Source organism: Chinchilla lanigera, unplaced genomic scaffold, assembly GCF_000276665.1.
Source record: "Chinchilla lanigera isolate Chin_1 unplaced genomic scaffold, ChiLan1.0 scaffold00035, whole genome shotgun sequence".
Lineage (NCBI taxonomy): Eukaryota > Metazoa > Chordata > Mammalia > Rodentia > Chinchillidae > Chinchilla > Chinchilla lanigera.
The window spans coordinates 779912-800975 of NW_004955436.1; the positions used below are offsets into that span (position 1 = coordinate 779912).

Below are 21064 nucleotides of genomic sequence, written 5' to 3' on the forward strand. Positions count from 1 at the left end.
CTGCTGGCGCCGCGCCGCGCCCGCGCTCACTCCCGCGTGCCGGCCGCGGCTGCGGATTGGTTTCCTGCAGATGAGAGCAAGCCGCGATGCTTCGGTGCGCAGTGAGATTGGCGGAAACTTCCAATGACTGCTTCACAAATCATGCTCACGTGATTTAAAATAGTCCGCTATAACCACGAAGCCCTCACCGGGCATTTGGGAAGCTGAGGCAGGAGGATCATGGGTTTGAGGCCAGGCTGGGCTACATAGTAATGACAGCCTGTCTTTAAAAAAAAAAAAAAGGCTTATTTTATCCCCATGGGTTTTTTTGTTTGTTTGTTTACTTTTGTCTCTAAGAAAAAATAAGGTAGAGACCAAGGAAGCTGGGGCCGAGGGAAGGCGCGGCTGGTCAGCGGCGTGGTGAGTGTGTATCGGGCGCTCACCGAGCACCCCTGACTATAGCGTCTGCGGAGGACACAGAAGGCACCCGCACGGAAGCGGGAAACTCGCTCCCTGAACTCCGCTGTGTTCCAGGCTCTGCGCTAAGTTTCGCTTGCTTGAGTTACTCTAGTGACCCGACCAGAAAAAACAAGACATTTAATAAGCTTCTTGTGGTGAGAAGCAGATGCGTGATGAGTGGGTAAGGTCAGGGAAAATCCACCGCCCTTTTCCCTGAGCAACGTGAGAAATCCTAGAGTATTCGTGGGTATTGTTTGTATTTACTACATGTGTTTCTCCTATTTGCTAAGAACTTGACATTTTCAGGTAGTCATACTAAAGAAGTCAGCTTGGACTTTCCACAATGATTTATTGGTTGTTTCTTTTAATATAACAAGGTGTGTGTTTAACCCTTAAAAGTTACAAGAAAATTAATTCCCCCCCGAGTAGCCTGCCTCACTCGGAGCACCTTACCCCGTCGCCGTGCCCCTTCCCGGAGCAGCTCCTGAGTCCTGCTTCGTGTCTTTGGGAGCTGTGATCAAACCACAGCGCGCACGGCGGCTGGTGCCGTCCGCAGAGAGGCGGGCTCGCCCAGCATTACCGTGTGTCCGGTGTGGAATTCACTGGGTCTGACGCCGTGACCTCCTGGCTCTTTCCCAAAATGACAGGGAAGGGCGAGGTCTGAGTGGACGGGAGGCACTGCGGCACAGCAGTGCGACCGAAGGCTTCCGGAGAGGGGCTCCAGAGCCACTTCAGAAAGTGCAGGAGCCGCGGGTGAGTGTGCGCCGAGCGAGGGAGCATGGGGCGGGCAGTGGCAGTGTGTGCGCGGTAACGATCATTTTTAAAACTTGAAGCATTCGCCGTGCTTTTGATCACACCTCATAAATGGGCAGCTGTTTGCTGTCTTGTATTTATTTATTTATTTAGGCTTTTTGAGACCTGGTCTCGCTATGCAGTTCAGGCTGGCCTTGAGCTCACTTTGTAGCCCAGAGTGGCCCCGAACTCGCAACGATCTTCCTCCTGCCTCAGCCTCTTGAATGCTGGGATTACAGGCGTGCGCCACCACGAGCGACTGTCTCGTTTTTAAAATTTGAAGATTTCAGTGGTGTGACAAGACTAAGGCCGACTCTCCTCATCTGAGAATCCTTTCTAAAACTAAAACAATGGAAGCAAGCCTAAAAGTAAACCCGCAGAACCGTCCTGTCCTTATTGCGTGGGCTCTTCGGCCCGCGGCAGGCCGAGCCCCCTGCTCCTCCCAGCCGTCCCGGGCCCTGGGCTCGCCGCTGCGCAGACGGCTCCTCCGTCCCGCTTCTTCTCGTTCGCCCTGCAGTTCCAGATCCGGCAGAATCTTCGTGCTGTGGTGGGAAAGAGAAGAACTCTTACCGGACCTGCCCAACCCTCTGCGTGGCCCTCGGAAGCCGTGGAGTCCCCGGGGCAGCACTGGAGCACAGCCGTGGAGTCCCTGGCCTCTCTCCGGGGCGGCACTCGGAAACCCGGGCAGGGGCGCAGCCGTCAGGGCCGGGGGCCTCGGTCTGGTGGATCCGGTTCTGGTTCCGTCCACAGCAGCGGGGGCGACCTTGCTTGCAGAGGGGCTACCTCGCCGCCTGCTGTCTTGCCCTGTCTGAGTCCGGGCTCCAGACCTCCCCCAGCGTCCTTTCAGCATCGGCTTTTCTGCTTTAATCAGCCAGAACTTGGTTCTGTTGCAATCAACAACCCGAACTGATACAGCTATCATTAACTATCCCTTGGGGAGACCCTAGTAAGTCCCTAGCATCCCTCCCCCATATTAAAATAGTCTAAGAAGCTAAATTGCTTAGCCTGGGCTGGAACACGTGGTCCTCCTGCCTCAGCCTCCCAGAAGGCTGAAATGATAGGCATGTGCCATCCCCCAGCTGAGACCTGTTTGCCCACAGATGTGACAAGCTGTTGTACATTTTCTCCTTTCCTTTCTTTACAATGGGTATTATTCCCTCATTTTTAATTTTCATTTTACAGAAGAAAAAAATGAGGTTAAGCAGTAGAATGTATTTTTCCATTTTACTTTCAATTTAACACTATGAGACATGCTCCAAAACCAGAAGATAACTTAAAAAGAATCATGTATATAACTTTTTATATTTTTAAATTTTTTTATCATCTTGTTAAAAAGGCTCTGGTTGCTCAGTTTTACAATCTGAATCCTGCACTGACAAGTTTCCAGCTCCATGGTGGGGACTGGAGTTAGTTTCCTTTTTGGAATTCGGTTTCCTACCTGAATGAGAGAGAGTGCGGACTAGACTGCCTCTAAGTTTCCTTCCTGTACTAACCGCCTGTGAAATGTGCCTAACCCACTGTAAGAATTCTCCTGGAAAAGAGATTTCTGCAGCCTCACCCTGGTGTAAAAATGACATCTGTGGTAATGGCTCTCAAAATATGATTCAAAAGACACTAGGTAATTTCAGGGCTTAAGGCAATTATTCCTTGCCCTGTCTTTTAATAAATTCACTGTGTATTGGTTCGCATCCCTGTTTGCTTCTGGGTTTCTTCACCATGGCACTGCTGGCGCTGAACGGCAGAGCATCTTCTTGTGGGGTGGACTCCTGCACTGTGGTCTGCAGCACCCTGGCCATAACTCACTGTTACGATAATTAAAAGTGTTTCCAGGAAGAACAGGGAAAATAAAGCAGGGATAGTCCTGGCCTGAGAGTGTGAACCAAGAATGTAATCCAACCCAAATCCAAATTCAAAGCATATGCATTGAACCGTCTCATTCCCTTACTGAAAGACCAGACCTAGGTTCTGAGTTAGATGTTAAGGAGTTGCTTCTACCAGTTCCCGACAGCCTAGCTTCTCTAGTTCTGCCTTTTATGCTGCTGGCAGTGATTATCAGGTGGGCCTCCCAAACCAAGCACCATGCTTACTCAGTTCAGCTGGGGGTTGTAAGTTGACCACTGGTTGTCAATCCACTATAAGTTCCTGTACTTGAGAAAGACATCCACGGTCCTCTGTGTGGATTCTTCTCCAAAGAACCCAAGTACAAATACTCTAATCAGGTGTGGTTAAATCCTTTGGAGAAACACTGCACACTCTAACTTAGTCTCAAGGACCCATGAAGTCAAGAGCTAAACTTTACACCCCGGCCCTTAGTCCACATGTGAAAACTCACAGGCAGCGGGAGCCAAGTAGAAGTCGAGCAACTGCTCCTGACAGCAAATCCATGCAGGAACTCATCTCCTTCCACAGGTGCTGCACAACCAGCCAGTCCTCCAAGCACTGCGGCTGTACCTCCTTCCCTTCCTTTGAAGTTTATAGTATTGGCAACACCTTTCTTCTACATGAAAAAGAAGTTAGGACTTCTTAGCTCAATCTAAATAAATAGGTGCAGTTCTCTTATCCTTTAACACACTCTCAAATGTTTATGATCATAGTTACTTATTATGATAAAATTGGGAAACAACCTAAAAAACCCAGTGCTTAGAAAGTGGTGAAGTTATGAACAATAATCTTCATGGAAAATTATTTGGACATTAAAGTTTATAGAGACTAAGAAGTAACATAGAAACTATCATAGCAAAAAGATTAAGAACTTATAGTGGAGTGACACCCAGTGGTCAACTTACAACTCCCAAGTGAACTGGTGCTTGGTTTGGGAGGCCCACCTGAGGATTGTTGCCAGCAGCATAAAAGGCAGAACTAGAGAAGAAGTTAGGCTGTTGGGAACTGGTAGAAGCTGTAAGGAGGTGTTGGTTCTTTTGGAGGAGCTTGTCCTGCTGGCTTTCCTGATGAACTTGGCTATTTTCATCCTCCAAAGAGCTCCGGACCTTGTTGGCACTGAGAATAGTTTTGGTTCCCTTTGGGGGAACTCTGGTCCTCACTTTGAGCATCACTTCCTGGCTCCAGAGGAGAAGATGGTGCACTGCTCAGTCTCCTGGAGAAACTTGCTGTGTTGACTTTCCTGATGGGAACTTGGCTATCTTCATTATCGGAGGAGCTCGGGACATCACTGTTGCTGAGGATGGCTATGACACTTTTCGGGGGAGCTCTGGTTCTTACTTTGAGCATCGCTTCCTGGCTCCAGTGTAGATCCCTCAGCCTGCTAGCACAGATCCTTCATTCCACTGGCACAGGCTTCCTAGATTCCCCCACCACTGACCCTTGGGCCTTCCAGCACAGATCTGTGAAACAGGCCTGCATGAGACATTGTTATGGGCTCTGGGCCTCCAGCTGGACTCGTGGGAGGGACTGTTATGAGCTCTAGGCCTTCAGCTGGACTCATGCAGGACATTTCTGTGGGATTCAGGTCCTAGGCTGGATTCCTTGGTCTTAGTGTGTGGACAGATTTCCTGTACTCTTTTATATATCATTCTTTGGGTGACTATTATAAATAATCTTATAAAATATATGTCTTGTATTATGTTGTTCACTTTGCACAAAAAAACCCAAACCAAAACAGAACTTAAGTATGAGTATGTTTACAACCTGATGACGTTATTCCCAGTGTAAGATATTAGAGATAATGCCAAAATTACAGCAAAGCTATAGAACTACCATAGAAAATAAGTAAAGTAGTTCACAGTATGATCACAAAGCCCAAAGAGCTTTGTCACAGCACAGAACCAAGGGCCCTTTCCACCATGATTCCCAGTAGCCAAAGACAAAAGGTCCGTCTGTGATGTTTTATTCTCAATGGAGTCCACAATATTTCTGAAGAACAAAGATATTTTCCAGAATTATAGTTGGGTGGATTAAATGATAGATGAGTGAATCAATTTATCTGTGGCTCTAAGTATCTCTCTATCCTACCTGGTTGTTGCACCTAGCAATAAAATGTCTCTGAAACAACAATACCAAATAGAAAACCTGCTTGTTCCCCTACGAGTTAATGCGAGAGGAAAAGACCTGCCAGGTTCAGTCCTACAAAAACTGCTTTAACGTAAGGTCACACAACACTCAAAGGTTTTATGGCCCGCTATAACACAGCCCTCTGTCTTTCCCACTAATTCCTTAGTGTCACATTTAACAAAACAAGGAAACCACATATAATAGAGGTGTTTATTGGTCTCCAAGCCATAAAAACATGGGGTTTTGCTCACCTACAAATATTAAGGCAGTTTGTCAATGTTTAAGCCCCTTCCTTGTAAGGGTTGCTAACATTTTAACCCAGGCAAATGGAGAACTTTTTCCTTTTCTGTGCTCTTACGTTGACAGAGTACACATAAGGTTCTGCTATCAGATCTCACGGCATAAAGAGCAAGGCGAGGCGTCACCTCCACACCCGCCTGCTGCTTGGGACCCCTTGTTTTGGCAACTGCAGCAGCTCTGCACCTTCCTTGTTCTGCCCTCTGGGTGCCAGGTTCAGGGCCGATTGTCCTGGAAGGTGTGACTTAGTGACTCACCCAGGTGCTGCTGGGGATCCTGTCTCCCATTACAAGGTGCTACATCAGCCATAGCAAGATCCAGCACCTCCAGGTACAGCCTCCTGTACTCCAGCCCTGAGGTCTTGTGTTACAGGTGGGTGTGGGCAAGAGCAGAGCCGCTGGACATGACTTCAGTCAGCAGCAGGGCAGTCGTGCCATCTGCTTGCTGTGTGCTCCTGAGACACTGTGTTTCCTGAGGTTTCCTTTGAGGGAAGCACCCCCGTGTCAGAGTCTACCAAGAGTGACTTTCATCTCAACTTCTATTTTTAACGCTGTTGATGCAAAAGTAAAGAAAGTTCTCTTCCTTAACAACAAAAATAAACAACAAAAAAGCCCACACTGCAGTTTTATGTCCCCAGTATTAATAAGTTCTTGTTCCTCTCCCTCCCATCTTCCGTGCAGCTGGCTGGTCCAACATCCTAGTCGTGCACTTCCTTGAACTCATAAGCAATGTACCCATTTGCACTTCCACTCTGCCTTAGCTGTCTCAGTTATATCAGCATCATTCGCATGCTCCTCATCATTACCTGGAACTTTTCAAATTTGAGAAAATCTCAAATTCCTGGTCACCATCTCCTTTCTGTTCAGCTGCCGAACTTGACTCCTATTTTAGGGAGACTTCTAACCCTCAACTTCCTGTCCTCCTAGCTAGTGAGTTTCTTTCCTATCTCCCTTCTTTTCCTCCCCATTCCCTACTGGATCTCACAACCAATCATCCCAACACCCATGCAGCAAGGCCTCGCTGCTAAATGAAGGTGTGCATTCGCCTTTTGCTTCTCCTGCGCTCAGGCAGTGGTGCTGCAGGGAGGATACAGCTGGCAGCGTGGAGACCGGGGTCTGCAGCCTCATCCAGTCCGAGGGCCCCCAGGCTGTCCTCTGTCTTCTCAGCCAGCGTCTCCTGCCCTCCCTCAGCGGCCCCCAGCCTGCTGGCAAACAGGTCTTGCTGGGTTTCTGCTCACTGTGCACTGACTTGTCCCGGGCCATGTCCTCCAGGTGGAGCCAGTGACGTCCCTCCCAGTCAAAGCACCAGCCTGGCCCGGTCGCCGCCCTCTCCCTTCTCTCCAGACCTTGCTGGCCTTCCGTCTTCTCTGCCCCCCAGTGCAGGTGTGCTCTTGCTCCCCGCCTCATGATAGGAATGAACCCCCACTTCTGACTCTTCTGTCCCCACCACTCCCCTTTATTTCTGAAACTTCACGCCTCCTCGCCCCTCACCACTTCTTTAACTCACTGCTGTCTGGCTTCTACTTACGCTGCATAGTTAACCCAGTTCCAAGACGCAGTTGCTTACTTTTATTTTCTAGCCGTTCCTGCTCCCGCCTTCTGCGAGCTGTGCCTTTGTGTGCCCTGCCTCCTGCCTGGTTGTCTTTGCTCTCAGCTGTGGCTTCCTTCCCTCCAGCACCCCTCCCTTTGGGGGTTCCCCAGGCATCTCAGTCCTATCCTCTGCCTTCCTTTGCGGCTCCAGGTGAGTGTGGCTCCCATAGTGGTTTCTCTGGTGTGGACCTTTCCCCCATTTAGGGTGCACCCAGCTGCCTGCTGGAATTCTTCACATAGAGGCAAAAGAAGGCTCTCAAAATGACGAGCTCCAAACTGGATGCAGTCTCCCCCCCACTTGTGGTTTGGGGCTCTCTCACTTAGCCTACCATCCTCAGTGCTCAGCCAGGTCAGAGCAGGGGTCTGAACTTCCTTCCTTCTAAAGGCTGAATGGACCCCCCCCCATCACTGTTTCCCTGAAAATAAGACGTAACTGGAGATCGAGCATGCCAGCCCCAATCTGCCTGTCCTTGCCTCCCCTACCATTACAGAGGAGCCACCCAGCAAGGGGACAGTGAGGTATAATCTGCTGCATGACACTGGCCATCACCATGGCAACAAGCAGCTATTGATTACAGCTGGCTTGTTCCCAGGCAGGTCTTCTCTTCAGGGAACATGTGTACCACGTGTTGTGTGTTCATGAAGCAGCGGACAGATGTTTGGATTGTTCTTCCTTTTGGCTATTATGAGTGACACGGTTACGGATATTCATGTTTCAAATATAAGCTTTGGGGGGTTTTTTGTTTTGTTTTTGAAGATAGGTTCTTGCTTTGTAGTGCAGGCTGGCTTTGAACTCATTATGTAGCCCAGGCTGGCCTCAAACTCGAGGCAATCCTAGTGCGTCAGCCTCCTGAGTGCTGGGATTACACGCCTGAGCCACCATGCCTGGCTCAGATACAAGTTTTTATGTGGACTAGGCTTTTTTTTCTCACTTGGGTTTAGCCCTCACGGTGGGATTTCTGGGTCATACCTTGACACTGATAACATTTTGAGGAACTGTCAAACTGTTTCCCAGAGTGGCCACACCACTTGCCCGACACCCCTGTGTGATAGTTCGGTTTTCCCATAAGCTCACTGTAATGGGTTACCCTGAATAAAGAGCCGAGACCAGAATCCAAATGGGAATTTTAAGAGCCTTTATTAGCCAGGCCGGCCAGCTGTCAGTCTATTCTGCATGCAGGGAGATGCTGAGCAGCCCCGAACTGAAGAAAGTTTGAGCTTTTAAGCTTGAAAACAACATCCTGGTTGGTGCAGGTGAAAAAATTTTTTGCGAGGGCAAAAAAGCTGAACCTACCAGTTCCAGCAAGCAGGCGTTGCAAAGTTCAGAACGTTCTTAGACGCATACATTGTTTTCAAACTAAACTAACAATCAAGCACAGTTTCTCTTTCTTGGGTCAAGCTAACATTTTTCTTTTCCTCCACCCAATAACCCAGCAATTTTTCATCTGTTTTATGTGTTCACCACATTCCCCACTGGTTTTCTGGGGGAATCAAATCGTTTCCTCAGTTTCTTCCTCTATCTCAGCTAACACATTACATTGGGAACGCAATACCATTAGTTTGACAGCTTGCACTCAGTCCTGTACATAACGAACTAGACAGTTGATGACGCAGGGTCCTACAGTTAGGGTTAACAATAAGAGTATCAGGGGCCCCGCCAAGGCGGTCAGTAGGGTGGTCAACCATGGAGACATAGAGAACAATCCCTCATACCAATTAGACTGGGATCTTCTTTGGTCGTCTCTATCCTGTAGGCGCTTCCCCAATCGGCTTAGGCTGTTCTGTTCTTCTGGCTCTGGTCGCAGGTGTCAGAAGAGAGAGTGAGTTGCCTGCAGTGAAGACTGAAGTGCCTGTAAGAACTTACAAAGCTCTTGGTTAGAGATTGACATGAAAATTTCTTCCCCGAGCTTTGGGAGAAGAGGTGGGGCTCGACTATACATTGCCCCGAAGTGTGTGATCCCTTGAACATAGGGAGTACAGCGGGCCCTCAAGAGGGCAAAAGGAAGGAGACTCACCCAGTTTTTGCCAGTTTCTAACCCTATCTTGGCAATAGCCTCCTTTAAAGTTCAGTTCATCCTTTCTACCTGGCCAGAATTTTGTGGCCAATAGGCAAAGAGTAACTTCCAATTAATGTGTAAAGCCTGTGAAACAAGTTTTGTAATCTGGGCTATAAAAGCTGGACTGTTATCAGACCCCAGAGTTAAGGAAAGACCAAATCATGGGACTATCTCAGATAGAAGTTTTTTAAACACCTATCAGGGCAGATTCAGACCATTTGGCAAAGGCTTCTGGCCATCCTGTGAAAGTGTCCACCAGTACTAGCAGATACCTGAGTCCATTGGTCCAGGTTTCAGCTCCGTGAAATCTATTTCCCAGTGTTCCCCAGGTGACGTACCTCTGGCTCGATGGTGGATCTCTGGTAGATTGTTTTTTGGATTTACCTGAGTGCACTGTGGGTACCTGTGACTTATGTCCTTGGCCAGTTGGTTTAGTTTTGGAATGAAGTATCATTTTCTCAACAGTTCAGACAATTTATTTCCTCCCAAGTGAGTACTGTGGTGAAGTAAATGTACCAGTTCACGGCCAAGTGCCTCAGGGAGGAGGATCCGGGAGTCTGGCAATTTTTGCCAACTGGTAGAAGTCAGAGAGGCCTGAAGATTTTGTGCTAGCAGGAGGTCTGAATCTGAATAAGATGGTTTTTCTAGAATCCAGGGTGGAAGAATCAGCAGGGTCTCTAGTGGCCCCACTGGTCTTGCCACTTCTCGGGCTGTAGAGTCTGCCACAGTATTTCCTAGGGCTACCAGGGAATCATCCTTTTGGTGTCCTCGACAGTGTACAACCGCTACTTGTCGAGGCAACCAGACTGCAGCAAATAAGCCTAAAATTTCTTGAGTGTTTTTAATCTTTTGTCCTCCCGTGATTAGGAGTCCCCTTTCTTGATATATGGCCCCATGTACATAAAGTGTGGCAAAGGCATATCTACTATCAGTGTAGATGTTTAGTCTTTTGTTTTTCCCCCATCGCAGGGCTTGGGTCAGCGCTATCAGTTCAGCCCACTGGGCTGAGGTTCCATGACCCAAGGCTTGTGCCCAGATCACTTTGAAACCTTGTGGTAACCTAGTCCATGTCAACTGGCCATTTTCTCCCATCTGGGGGTCCACCCACTCAAAAGCAAAAAGGGGTTGGCTTATTGCAGCCAGCGGAAGAGTGAAGAAGGCATCCTTGAGCTCCAGCACAGTGTAGAAGATTCGGCTCGGAGGGAGAAGACTCAGGAGGGTGTATGGGTTGGGTTGGGGGAGGGTGTATGGGAGGGATGAAGGGTTCCATGCTGACTTGCAAGGCACCAGTGTGCCCTCCCTTTTGAGTCTTTGGATGTGAACACTGATCCCCAGTTGTGCCTGTAAGCTTAATGGGTACTGACGGACATGGATAGGAGTTGCCCTGGTACTAGAGATACCACAATGGGGGGTTGATGAATTGTTAACCCAAGGGGGTTTCTTTCTTCCCAGACCCCAGGAATCTCCATCTTCCAGGCTGAAAGCAGGGCATCAGAACTGGATTGGTGGGGGCTGGGGATTTAGCTCAGTGGCAAAGCGCCTGCCTGGCAAGCACGAGGTCATGAGTTCAGTTCCCGGTACTGGAGAAAAACCAAAAAAAAAAAAAAAAGAACTGGGTTGGGGTTCCTCCTCAGTTAGCAATAAATGTTCCTCCATCAGGGGACACATGAAAAGAATCGTTGGGGGCTGGGGTTCAAATTCAGGTTTAGCCTCCCCAAAAGAAATTTGAGCCTGTAACTTATGGAGCAAGTCCAGGCTGATTGAAGGGTAGGGGCATTCAGGCATGACAAGAAAGGAATGAGTCATCTGTTTAGCCCCCAGATTCAAGTTTTGGTCCAAGCGTACAATTTAGTTTTTCCCGTGGCCCCTTGGATGTGGGTCTTTGTTTCTGACAGGGGGCCCGCAGGTTGCTGTAAAACCGAATAGGTGGCCCCTGTGTCCACTAGAAAATCGACCGGCTGGCCCCCTACTTGTAGAGTCACCTGGGCTCCCGAGGGCCAAGAGAAGAGCCCTGACTCCCTCAGTCCGCTTCGGGAGCGGCTGTCAGAACTTGGCTCTTACTTTCCTTTTGTTTTCACTTCAGGCACTCATTTTTCCAATGTCCTTTCTCTTTGCAATAGTACACTGATTTTTGCTGAGGGCTATCCTCTCTTAGTCTGGGGGGCCAGGGTCTTTTTAGTTGTCAATCCATCTTTTTCTCCCATAGCTTTGAGGACCTTGGCTCTACATTATTTAGTTCTCTCAGATCTTTTCTATTGTTAAATACCTTTTGTGTTATTTCTACCAACTCTGTTAATGCTTTTCCCTCAAATCCTTCCATCCTTTGGAGTTGCTTTCTGATATCTGGGGCTGATTGAGACATGAAGGCAATATTTATGGCCCTTTGGTTCTCAGGAGCCTCGGGATCTATAGGGGTATAGATCCGGTAGGCCTCTTATAGGCGCTCAAGGAAGGCAGCAGGAGACTCCTCAGAACCCTGAGTAATCTCAGTGACTTTAGATAAATTAGTAGGCTTTCTAGCTGTTGCCCTCATAGCTCCTAAAAGAAGCTGGCGATACCAATCAAGAGCCTCCTTAGCTTGATTGGAGTTGGGGTCCCAAGTGGGTCAAGTCAGAGGGAAAACATATTCTTGTCAGGTCAGGTCTGAGGATGCTTCTTGTCGGCTGGGGTAGCCAGTGCGATCATGGGGGTTTGATCAGCCGACCGTGAACAATGTCCAGAACAGCAGGCCTTTAGCCATTTCAGAGGGTCATGGACCAGATCAATCCAAGCCTGAATGTAAAGAATCTGGTCGGGGTGTCCTGGATTTCCGAAGATAACTCCCCAGACCTGGTAAACAAGAGAAAGGTTAAAAGAGCCCTCTGGAGGCCAGGAAACTCTTGGGAAAGAGGCCCACTCCAATTCTCAGAAGGTCTGGAGTTTGCCAGGGGACACAGAGTCCCCATAGTCAGCAGCTTGTTTCCTGAAATCCTGAAAATGACTAAGAATACATTGCAAAGGCAACATGGAAACAGAAGCGGACTGACCCATACTTAGACTGACACAAAGACTGATACAAAAAGACAAGTTACTGGGAAACCAGATGCCCCCAGCCACTGACATGGACTGGGGCTGTGTCTCTGAGGCCTTAATGTTGCATCCAACTCCTCAAGAGACTCCCAAGGGGTGCCCCAAGAGACAGAAAGTGTCTTACCGGTAAGAATCCTGACGGCTTGTTCCGACAAAGCCAGAATGAAAGAATTTATTCTTTGAGACCAAACATCTTCTCGGGGCAGAGGAATGTCTCTCTGAGAGTCCCCTGAGAAGTGATAGCCTCAAAGAAGTCTTGGCTCTTTATTTAATCCCAGTAATGGGATCCCTGACGGGCCCCCAAATTGTAATGGGTTACCCTGAATAAAGAACCGAGACCAGAATCCAAATGGGAATTTTAAGAGCCTTTATTAGCCGGGCCAGCCGGCTGTCAGTCTATTCTGCATGCAGGGAGATGCTGAGCAGCCCTGAACTGAAGAAAGTTTGAGCTTTTAAGCTTGAAAACAACATCCTGGTTGGTGCAGGTGAAAAAATTTTTTGCGAGGGCAAAAAGCTGAACCTACCAGTTCCAGCAAGCAGGTGTTGCAAAATTCAGAACGTTCTTAGATGCATACATTGTTTTCAAACTAAACTAACAATCAAGCACAGTTTCTCTTTCTTGGGTCAAGCTAACATTTTTCTTTTCTTCCACCCAATAACCCAGCAATTTTTCATCTGTTTTATGTGTTCACCAATTATGTGCTCACCACATTCACAACACTTATCTTTATTTTTTCTTTCTGGCTACAGCTGTTCTAGTGAGTGCCAGGTATCTCACTGCAGGTTTGATTTGAATTTTCCCATTGGCTAATGATGTTTAACATCATTTACTGCTGATTGCCCAGGTACATAACTTCTGTGGAGAAATGCAAACCCTTTGTCCTCTTTGTAATTGAGTTGTCTTTAGTATCGAATTGTAAGCATTCTTTAGGTTTTGTAGATGCAAGTTGTGGAGAAGGACATTCTTGGATTAGAATGCATTGAGGACACAATGATTTGTTTATTATTTGTTAGAGTTTCTTAAGATAAGGCTTCACTATACAGCCGGGGTTAACCTTGAGTTTAGGATCCTCCTGTCCCAACCTCTTGAGTGCTGGGATTACAGGGGAGTCTTGGATTACATGTGGAGAAGGATAATCCTTTAATTATCCTTGCTAAAAATGTTTGGTATCCGTCTATTTGTACTAGGTACATCGTTGGTTCTCTCTGAATAAAGGTGACTGAATTTGGTATGGAAAAAGGCAATCTGAGAGGCTGTAAGCCCCCTGATCCCAGAATTTTGTCTCTCTTGTTTTTCTCATCTCTCTTTACTTTTCCTATTGATCCACGGGCACCTTGTTCTAGGGACAGGTTCACCTTGGAGAGATAGGGATGAGTAGTCCCACAACAAGTCTCTTACTAGAGATAGTATTTGCAAAGAGTTTCTCCCATCTTGTGGGTTGTCTTTCATTTTCTTGATGGTGTCTTTCATACACAAACGTTTTTAATTGATTCATTTCAATACCTTTTTGTTCCTTGTGAGTGTGTCACTTGTGTCATTGATGTCATGTATGAGGTAACTTTACCAATTCAAGGGTGTGAAAATTTATGCCTCTCTTTTGTACTAAGAGTTTTACCGTTTCAGCTTTGACATTGAGGTCCACGACCCACTTTGAGTTACTTTCTTCGTATAGTGTGATAAGAGCCCAACCGCATTCTCGGGAAGCCTGTTCTTTTCTGCTTCTGTTCATTCACGCACACTTGGCTCTCAAGTCATGACAAACGGTTTGATTTTGACGGGGATGAATGGAAGACCCGAAGAGCAATTCATTCCATGTGATACCAACAGACACAGCAATGGCCCAATTCACTGCTCATTTGAGGCAGATCTTTCATACACACAAACTATAACTAAATTCAGCTCACTGTTGTCATTCAAACTGCTCCAAGTCAAAGTGATCCATTCTCCTCAAAGGTGCAGACAAATATAAATGTGGTTACTTTCAGCATAGGAATAGAAGACAGAAGAACAACCATGTTATCTATCCTGTATATACATACATACAAAATTTCTCCTTCGTTCCCTTCTCTTTTCCCACATCCCAGAAGCCCTTTACTCTTCAGTGGTTTCCTATCATTTCACAGTGTCTATCATACCTCCGAGTTTAAATTAACTCTTTCTATGCTGAAAGAAACTGTCAATGAGTCTTTGGTTGACCAGTATTGCATGTTTATATCTGTTTTCATGAGAAGCCACTTTGAAGATATCAATATATAATACAACCACCATTGTTAATTCCCTACCACTTTGTTTGTAACTCTGTATTGTCTGTATTGTGCTTGTGATATGTTGTAAAATGTTGTATGTCTGTTAATGTTTCCCTCCTTTTATCTTTAAGATAAAAAAAAATAAATAAATGTGGTTACTGTGGTAACCAATTAAAACAATTCTCCTTTACATCATTTATGGAAAAGAAGAAGCTATATTCAGCTTTTCCTGGGCAAGAAATATATAAACAGGGTTTACACTAAGCAGTGGGATTATGGATTATTTTTATCCTCTTTCCATAATTTTAAGCCTGTTTATGGAAAACAAACATTACTTGCTATCTTCCGCTCCTTGCTGCCGTGGTTCCCACAGGACAGAGGCCTTTCTATGGGTCTGTCAGTTTTGTCACATGCGGGTCCTCTGAGAGCTGTAAGCGGTGTGTGGCCCCTGCTGCTTGGGGCAGGCCTTTCTCCTAACTGAAGCCCGAAACAAAGCCTTTCATGGGAGAGCTGCAGGGAGTCACCCTGGGCTCCACCTTACCTTCTGTGTCCCATGGTTTAAGCAATGTCAAGTAAGCTGCCAGCAGCTCCAAGATTACTCGGGGGCAACAGCACCTCTTCTCACTTTCCTGAGCACAGCCACGGAGGCTGTGGAAATGAAGAAACAGCTGGCAGGGTTTTTCCTGTTGTCAGCTCTATAAATCCACCTGAAAATCAGTGGTGTCTTCCTTGCTGTAGGCAGAGCCAGAGCTAGGTATTCTTCAGCTAATTGGGTGTTATAGCAGCAAGGCTAAGCAGATATACATAGGTAAGGTAAACCTGGGGGTACACCAGCTTTTCCACCTGACAGCAGAACATGCTGGATTTCATTTTCTTAAGCCTTTGTTTCCTAAAAAGGTAATAATCATGCTTATGTATGGACTTTGTAAAGATTAAAAACAGTAAGTATTTAGGGCCAGACATTTTAATTAGTGATCGAAACTGATCTGTATTGACTGACAAAGACAGAAAACGTGTTCCATGCTTAATAAAGGAAAACAGTTAGCTACTAGATTCAGTTATGATTGGTTTCTTTATGATTTAGGCCAGTCTATACTTTATAAATCACAGGAAAAGCAAATAGAAATTTGACACATGCTTTGTCTAGTCCTAAGGTGCATTGTCCATTCAGATCCTCGTCTTGGCCGAGACCACTCAGCATCGTTTGTGGGGGTGGCTGCTTGGCAGAAGCAAGAGTCTGAGTAGCAGCCAGCTCTCCTGCAGCTCAGCGGAAGGGGCGCCGTGACTATCATGCCCTCTGCCTTGAACCACAAGTGAGCCTTGAGGAGCGCATCTCCATGCGGGATCTGGTTCCAGGTCCGAGTTGTAGGTGGTCAGTTAACTGTGTTGGATTCAAATTCACCACTGAAATTTCAGGGAGATTTGAACTGTACAATTTCTACAATCTTTGTAAAAACTTTCATTTCTGTCCAGATTTTGTCTTTTTGAGAAGTATTAATTGTAGGCCAAATGCAATAAAAAATGTTGTAGCCAAAGAAGAAAGAACTTTGGAGTCCTGTGGACTTTGTGAAATTCTAGGCCCTTTCACTTCCTCGGTCTTAGTTTCCTTATCTGGAGCCCTTGTTGTTAATGGCAAACTGGTATCACTAGGTTGACGATGACATACGAAAAATCACTTGAAAAAAAAAAAAAAGAAAAAGCACTTGGCAGTTGGAGATACTCAATGTGGCCAAATAAAATTGCTAACATTATTAGGACTAGTAGTAATTAGTACAACTGATTAATAATTATGAAAATAGGGCTGGGGATATAGCTCAGTGACATAGTGCCTGCCTAGCAACTGCAAGGTCCTGAGTTCGATTCCCACTACCAAAAAATAAATAAATAAACTAGTCAATAATTATGAAAATATTCAATATTGATAACAAAACAAAACACAGGGAAGCTGCCAAAAGCATTCTGATTAAAAACATCAATTTATGGAAATTTTAACTTCAGATTCTTCCAATAGAGTAAGATATTAAAGGATGCTCTAAAATATGCCATAACTCACATATGTCCTTCCAGACTATAAATACCTTTAGAAAAATTTCAGCACCAAAAAAAAAAAAAAAATTTCAGCACCAAATTAACTCACTTTGAAGGTGTTATTCATACGTTGGTATTATAAATTGGTATTAATTGTATAATTAGATGAAATATTTAGATAGTGTAGGTAGTGTGATATATAAAATTGTACACTGAAAATTCTACCTTAATTGAGTTCTATAGCAGGCTGAAAATTTTGTGAGGAATTACTGACCTGAAGAAAACTTTGAACAGTTCTGCCCCAGAATAACCTCATTTCTGGAATCAAATGCAGATGATTATGTCATCAATGAAAGGAGATGACCATGAAGCAAAGAGGTGGCAGCATGAGCAGAGACAGAGTGATCTGTGAGATGAGAAAGAACATCAGACTTGGTGATACCCAAATTCTAACAGAAGACTCATGTTCGGTCTAGAACATACAGAGAAATGGCTTATGTGCAGAATGGAGCAATACCCATGAATACACTGATTTTTTCATGGATCTTTTGCACTGGGTAACTGCAAATTGGGAATAGCAAACAGGTAACATCATTTTCCAAAGTACACAATAGTTAAACATGTTTTTCAGTTGAGTGTATTCTAATGATAGTAAAAGCCAGGATGTTTAAATTTTTTACTTTTAATTTTTTAAAAGCACTAACATTTTAAAAATGTAATTTATAATTTAAAAAATCCAAACAATGCAAAAATTCCTACTAACATTATCACCACCCTGCCCTGAATTAGAAATGGTAAATAGTTGCAAAAGATTTGTAGATTGTTCAATTTCTGGAGCGTATCAAATAACGCAAGAAAATAACATTTGAGTGCATGAATCACTGTGCTCTTTTGCCTAAAATTGAATTATTGAGCCATAGACTAGGTAGCAAGAATTGGCTAATATTATATGTGTAATAATAGTGTATCATAGTGCTTAAATTATTTTTAATTTCTTATACTAATGTCAGCAATCCTAAATTAGAAATAGCTAGGACCTGAGTTTCAGCCCTTTTCCATGAGATAATTGTAAATAGAACCTAGTTTGAGATATCATTGGCCTTATAATAATAATGCATATAGCATTTGTTCACAACAATCATAACTGAGGGTTTCCCGGAAGGAGGGCTTCCGGCGCACAGGGAGCTGCGGGTGGGGAGCGCCAGACTTCTGGCTGGCTAGCTTCCTGCCTGCTGGCTCCCGGAGGGTGGGCCCCCTGTGCACGGGGAGCCTCGGGTGGGGAGCGCCGGTCTTTTGGGGGCTTCGGACCGGTGACTCATTCCCGACCTCGTCGTTCCCCGGACGGAGGACTTCTGGCGCACAGGGAGCCTCAGGCGGGGAGCGCCACACTTCCGGCTGGCTAGCTTCCTGCCTGCTGGCTCCTGGAGGGTGGGCCCCTAGCGCACGGGGAGCCTCGGGCGGGGAGTGCCGGTCTTTGGACTGACGACTCACTCCCGGGCTCAGGGTTTCCCGGAAGGAGGGCTTCCGGCGCACAGGGAGCTGGGTGGGGAGCGCCAGCCTTCTGGCTGGCTAGCTTCCTGCCTGCTGGCTCCCGGAGGGTGGGCCATGCGGCGGCGAGCACTGTTGCGCGCTGGCCCTCAGGCCGGCCGCCACCGCTCAATTGAGATCTATCATGACACAGAGAAACAGTGACACAATTGGCCCGCCATGCACCGACAGCAGTTGCCCACGCATGGATGTGTGTGAATCATTGAAACTTTGAACAACCCCTGGGAATGCATGCCATACAACGAGCCACTCTTCCTCCTGCCATTGGGAACCAGAAAGGTCCAGAGTCAGCAGAGGAGCACCTGCTGAACAAGGACTCAGAGAACATGAGAATGCAGACCAAGCCCACGGAGTCAGAGGTCCAGTGGACTGGGGTCACGAGAGCTGCTCGGAGGCTGTAAACGAGGAGGACCTTGCACAATACCTGCAGAGACTCACTGGAAGCCATTCTTCCCCTGACAGTACAGGCTGTGGTGGAGCTCCGGAGAAGTCTGCAGCAGGATTCCTGCTGACTGTGCTGACAGTTGGGGAGAGGACACTAACTGGTTGTGGGGTCCCAAAGCAATGGGAAGCTGGAGAGAAAAAGCTACAAAGAATGGCTTTCACCCCAGATAGCCCACTTGAGATGTTAGTAAGAATTGCCTCCTCAGTACTCTATAGCCATGATGAGGAGGAGGCCAAGGAGAGAAAACAAAGAGACTGAGAAAAAGCAGCTGCTTTTGCTGCACCACTAAGAGAAACAGATCCCAGGTCTGATTCCCGGGGCTCCGAGAAGAACTCGACAACTGCATTCATCTGCTACCACTGTTAAAAGCCAGGCCACCTCAAGAGGAACTGCCTTAAGAGGCCCCATGGGCCATGCCCTGGATGCAAAGGAGACCACTGGAGATCGGTCTGCCCTCTGAGGTGGAGGCCCCAGAGCTCAGACCCATGCTACCAGTTAGTCCAACAGGAATGAGAGGGCTTGGGGCATGGTCTGCCTTCTCCCTCTGGCCAGACTGTCATCTCCATCAAGGAGTCCTGGGTAATCATGACTATGGAGGAACAAGAAAACAGCCTGTTGCTAGACACAGGTGCAAGTCTCTCGGTCCTTCTTTTCAATCCTGGCCTTCCTTCCAGCCATCATACCTCAGTGAAAGGAGTCACTGGTGAGGAGGTAATATGCTATTTTTGACAACCCTTAGGCTGTAACTACTTAATAGGTCCCTCTCGCATATCTCTGTCTTCCTGAGAAACCACTCTGAAGATACCACCATGTATTACAGCAGCCATTGATATTTTCCTACTAATCTATCCATAACTGTGTAAAGTTTGTAATGTTCCTATCCTATTTCATAAATGGATGTATGTTTATTATTATGTGTTTCCTACAACAACCATTGAGAAGAGTTAATGATTTTTCAGTTGGTCACTCATGTATAGCTCTATTTATTTTCTTTAGAAGCCACTTTGAAGATACCAAAGTATAGTACAACTCTTGATAATCTCCTACCTCTTTTGTCTGTAACTCACTATTATTTGTCTATTTGTTTTCCTGAGAAACTATTTTGTAGACAATAATATGTAAAATGATAACCATTGATAATTTCCTACCATTTTGTCTGTAATTTGCTAAGTCCCCCCATTATTATGTTATCCTTCTTTTATTCTTTAAAATAAAAACAAAACAAAACAAAACAAAACAAAACAAAACAAAACAATCATAACTGTTTCCTCCCCTTCCTGGACTCTCCTTTTTTCTGTAGCTATCTAAACCCACATAAATGTTGGCTCTGGAATGAAAATTCTGCTGGCCAGTGGAACAGAGTCTGTAGACAGCGACACCTTCAAAACTCTGAGTACTTTAAAGACCTGAGAGCTTTGGAAAAATAAGTTGAGTCCCCAGAGCTCTCCCAACCAGTCTCACAGTGTTGAAACGGAACGACAATGTGATAGGTGCCCTGCATGGGTCAGAATTCCAGGGACTGAAGAAACAGTGCTTGAGCTTCAGAACAACCTGATTTCCCTGTCTCCTCGCACACTGGTCCTGCTCATTAGCTAGGAGCACTTGGCTGTCAACAGTAACAACGCAGAGTCCATAGCCGGGTCCCATGCTCTCCCCCGTGAAGCACATGAACCTGGAGAATAACATTATCCTGGGCAGCTTCTGCACTGCTCTGCAGTCTTTGCAGTCCCTCAGTTTCAGTGGTAACTTTCTGTCTAAAATTCCTGTTAATCTACCAAAATCCTCGCTATTTTTAAAGATGGACAGAAATCAGCTCAAAGTGGTGAGGTTCCACAACATGAAATACTGGAAAAAGATTTCTCATCTGTACCTGTCATCTTCACCATTGACAGGGTGCAGCTGTTTGCCAGTCTAACCACCCTCGAGGTGTCCCACAATCAGCTCCACGCACTGCCCCTCAGGCTGCCAGCAAGGCTGTAGAAACTCAACTGTAGCAGCAACCAGATCGGCAGAGCAATGGCCCAGGACGTCCAGGACCTGCGAAGGCTGAAGCACCTGTTCCTGAGTAATATGTGGTCAACCTGTATGAAGCTGGCACCCTACACTGGTGCTTGCAGCTGCCCATCCTGGCCCTGGAGCAGAACCTGCTGGAGCCCACCCTGCTGAAGTAGCAAGCACGCGCGTCTGCAGCTGCTGTGCACATGTTCAGAGTGGGACACCACCGCACGCTGCACACGAGAGGAAGTTATTTAGCCAACGTAACAAGGGTTTGGAGATACACATTCTCAGCAGAGCCGTGGCTTCTCCAGCCCTCAACTGAATCTCGTTTAACTACTCATTTAACTACTCATAACCTATAACTAATTTAACTACTCATTTAACTACTCATAACCTATAACTATTGTACAAGTTTGCATTAGTTGATCCTGTTTATTGAAACTTTATTTCATATCCTACATTTTAGTCATTTATTTACGTCAACTTTTTGAGACAGATCTCACTATATAGTTCGGGCTGGCCTTGAACTCAGGAATTCTGCTTCAGTC

General features: G+C 46.2%; 1 pseudogene; it reads left to right on the forward strand.

Moving 5' to 3' along the window:
- The first annotated feature begins 19836 nt into the window (after positions 1 to 19836).
- On the forward strand, positions 19837 to 20689 carry LOC102023072 (annotated as a pseudogene).
- The last annotated feature ends 375 nt before the right edge of the window (positions 20690 to 21064 follow it).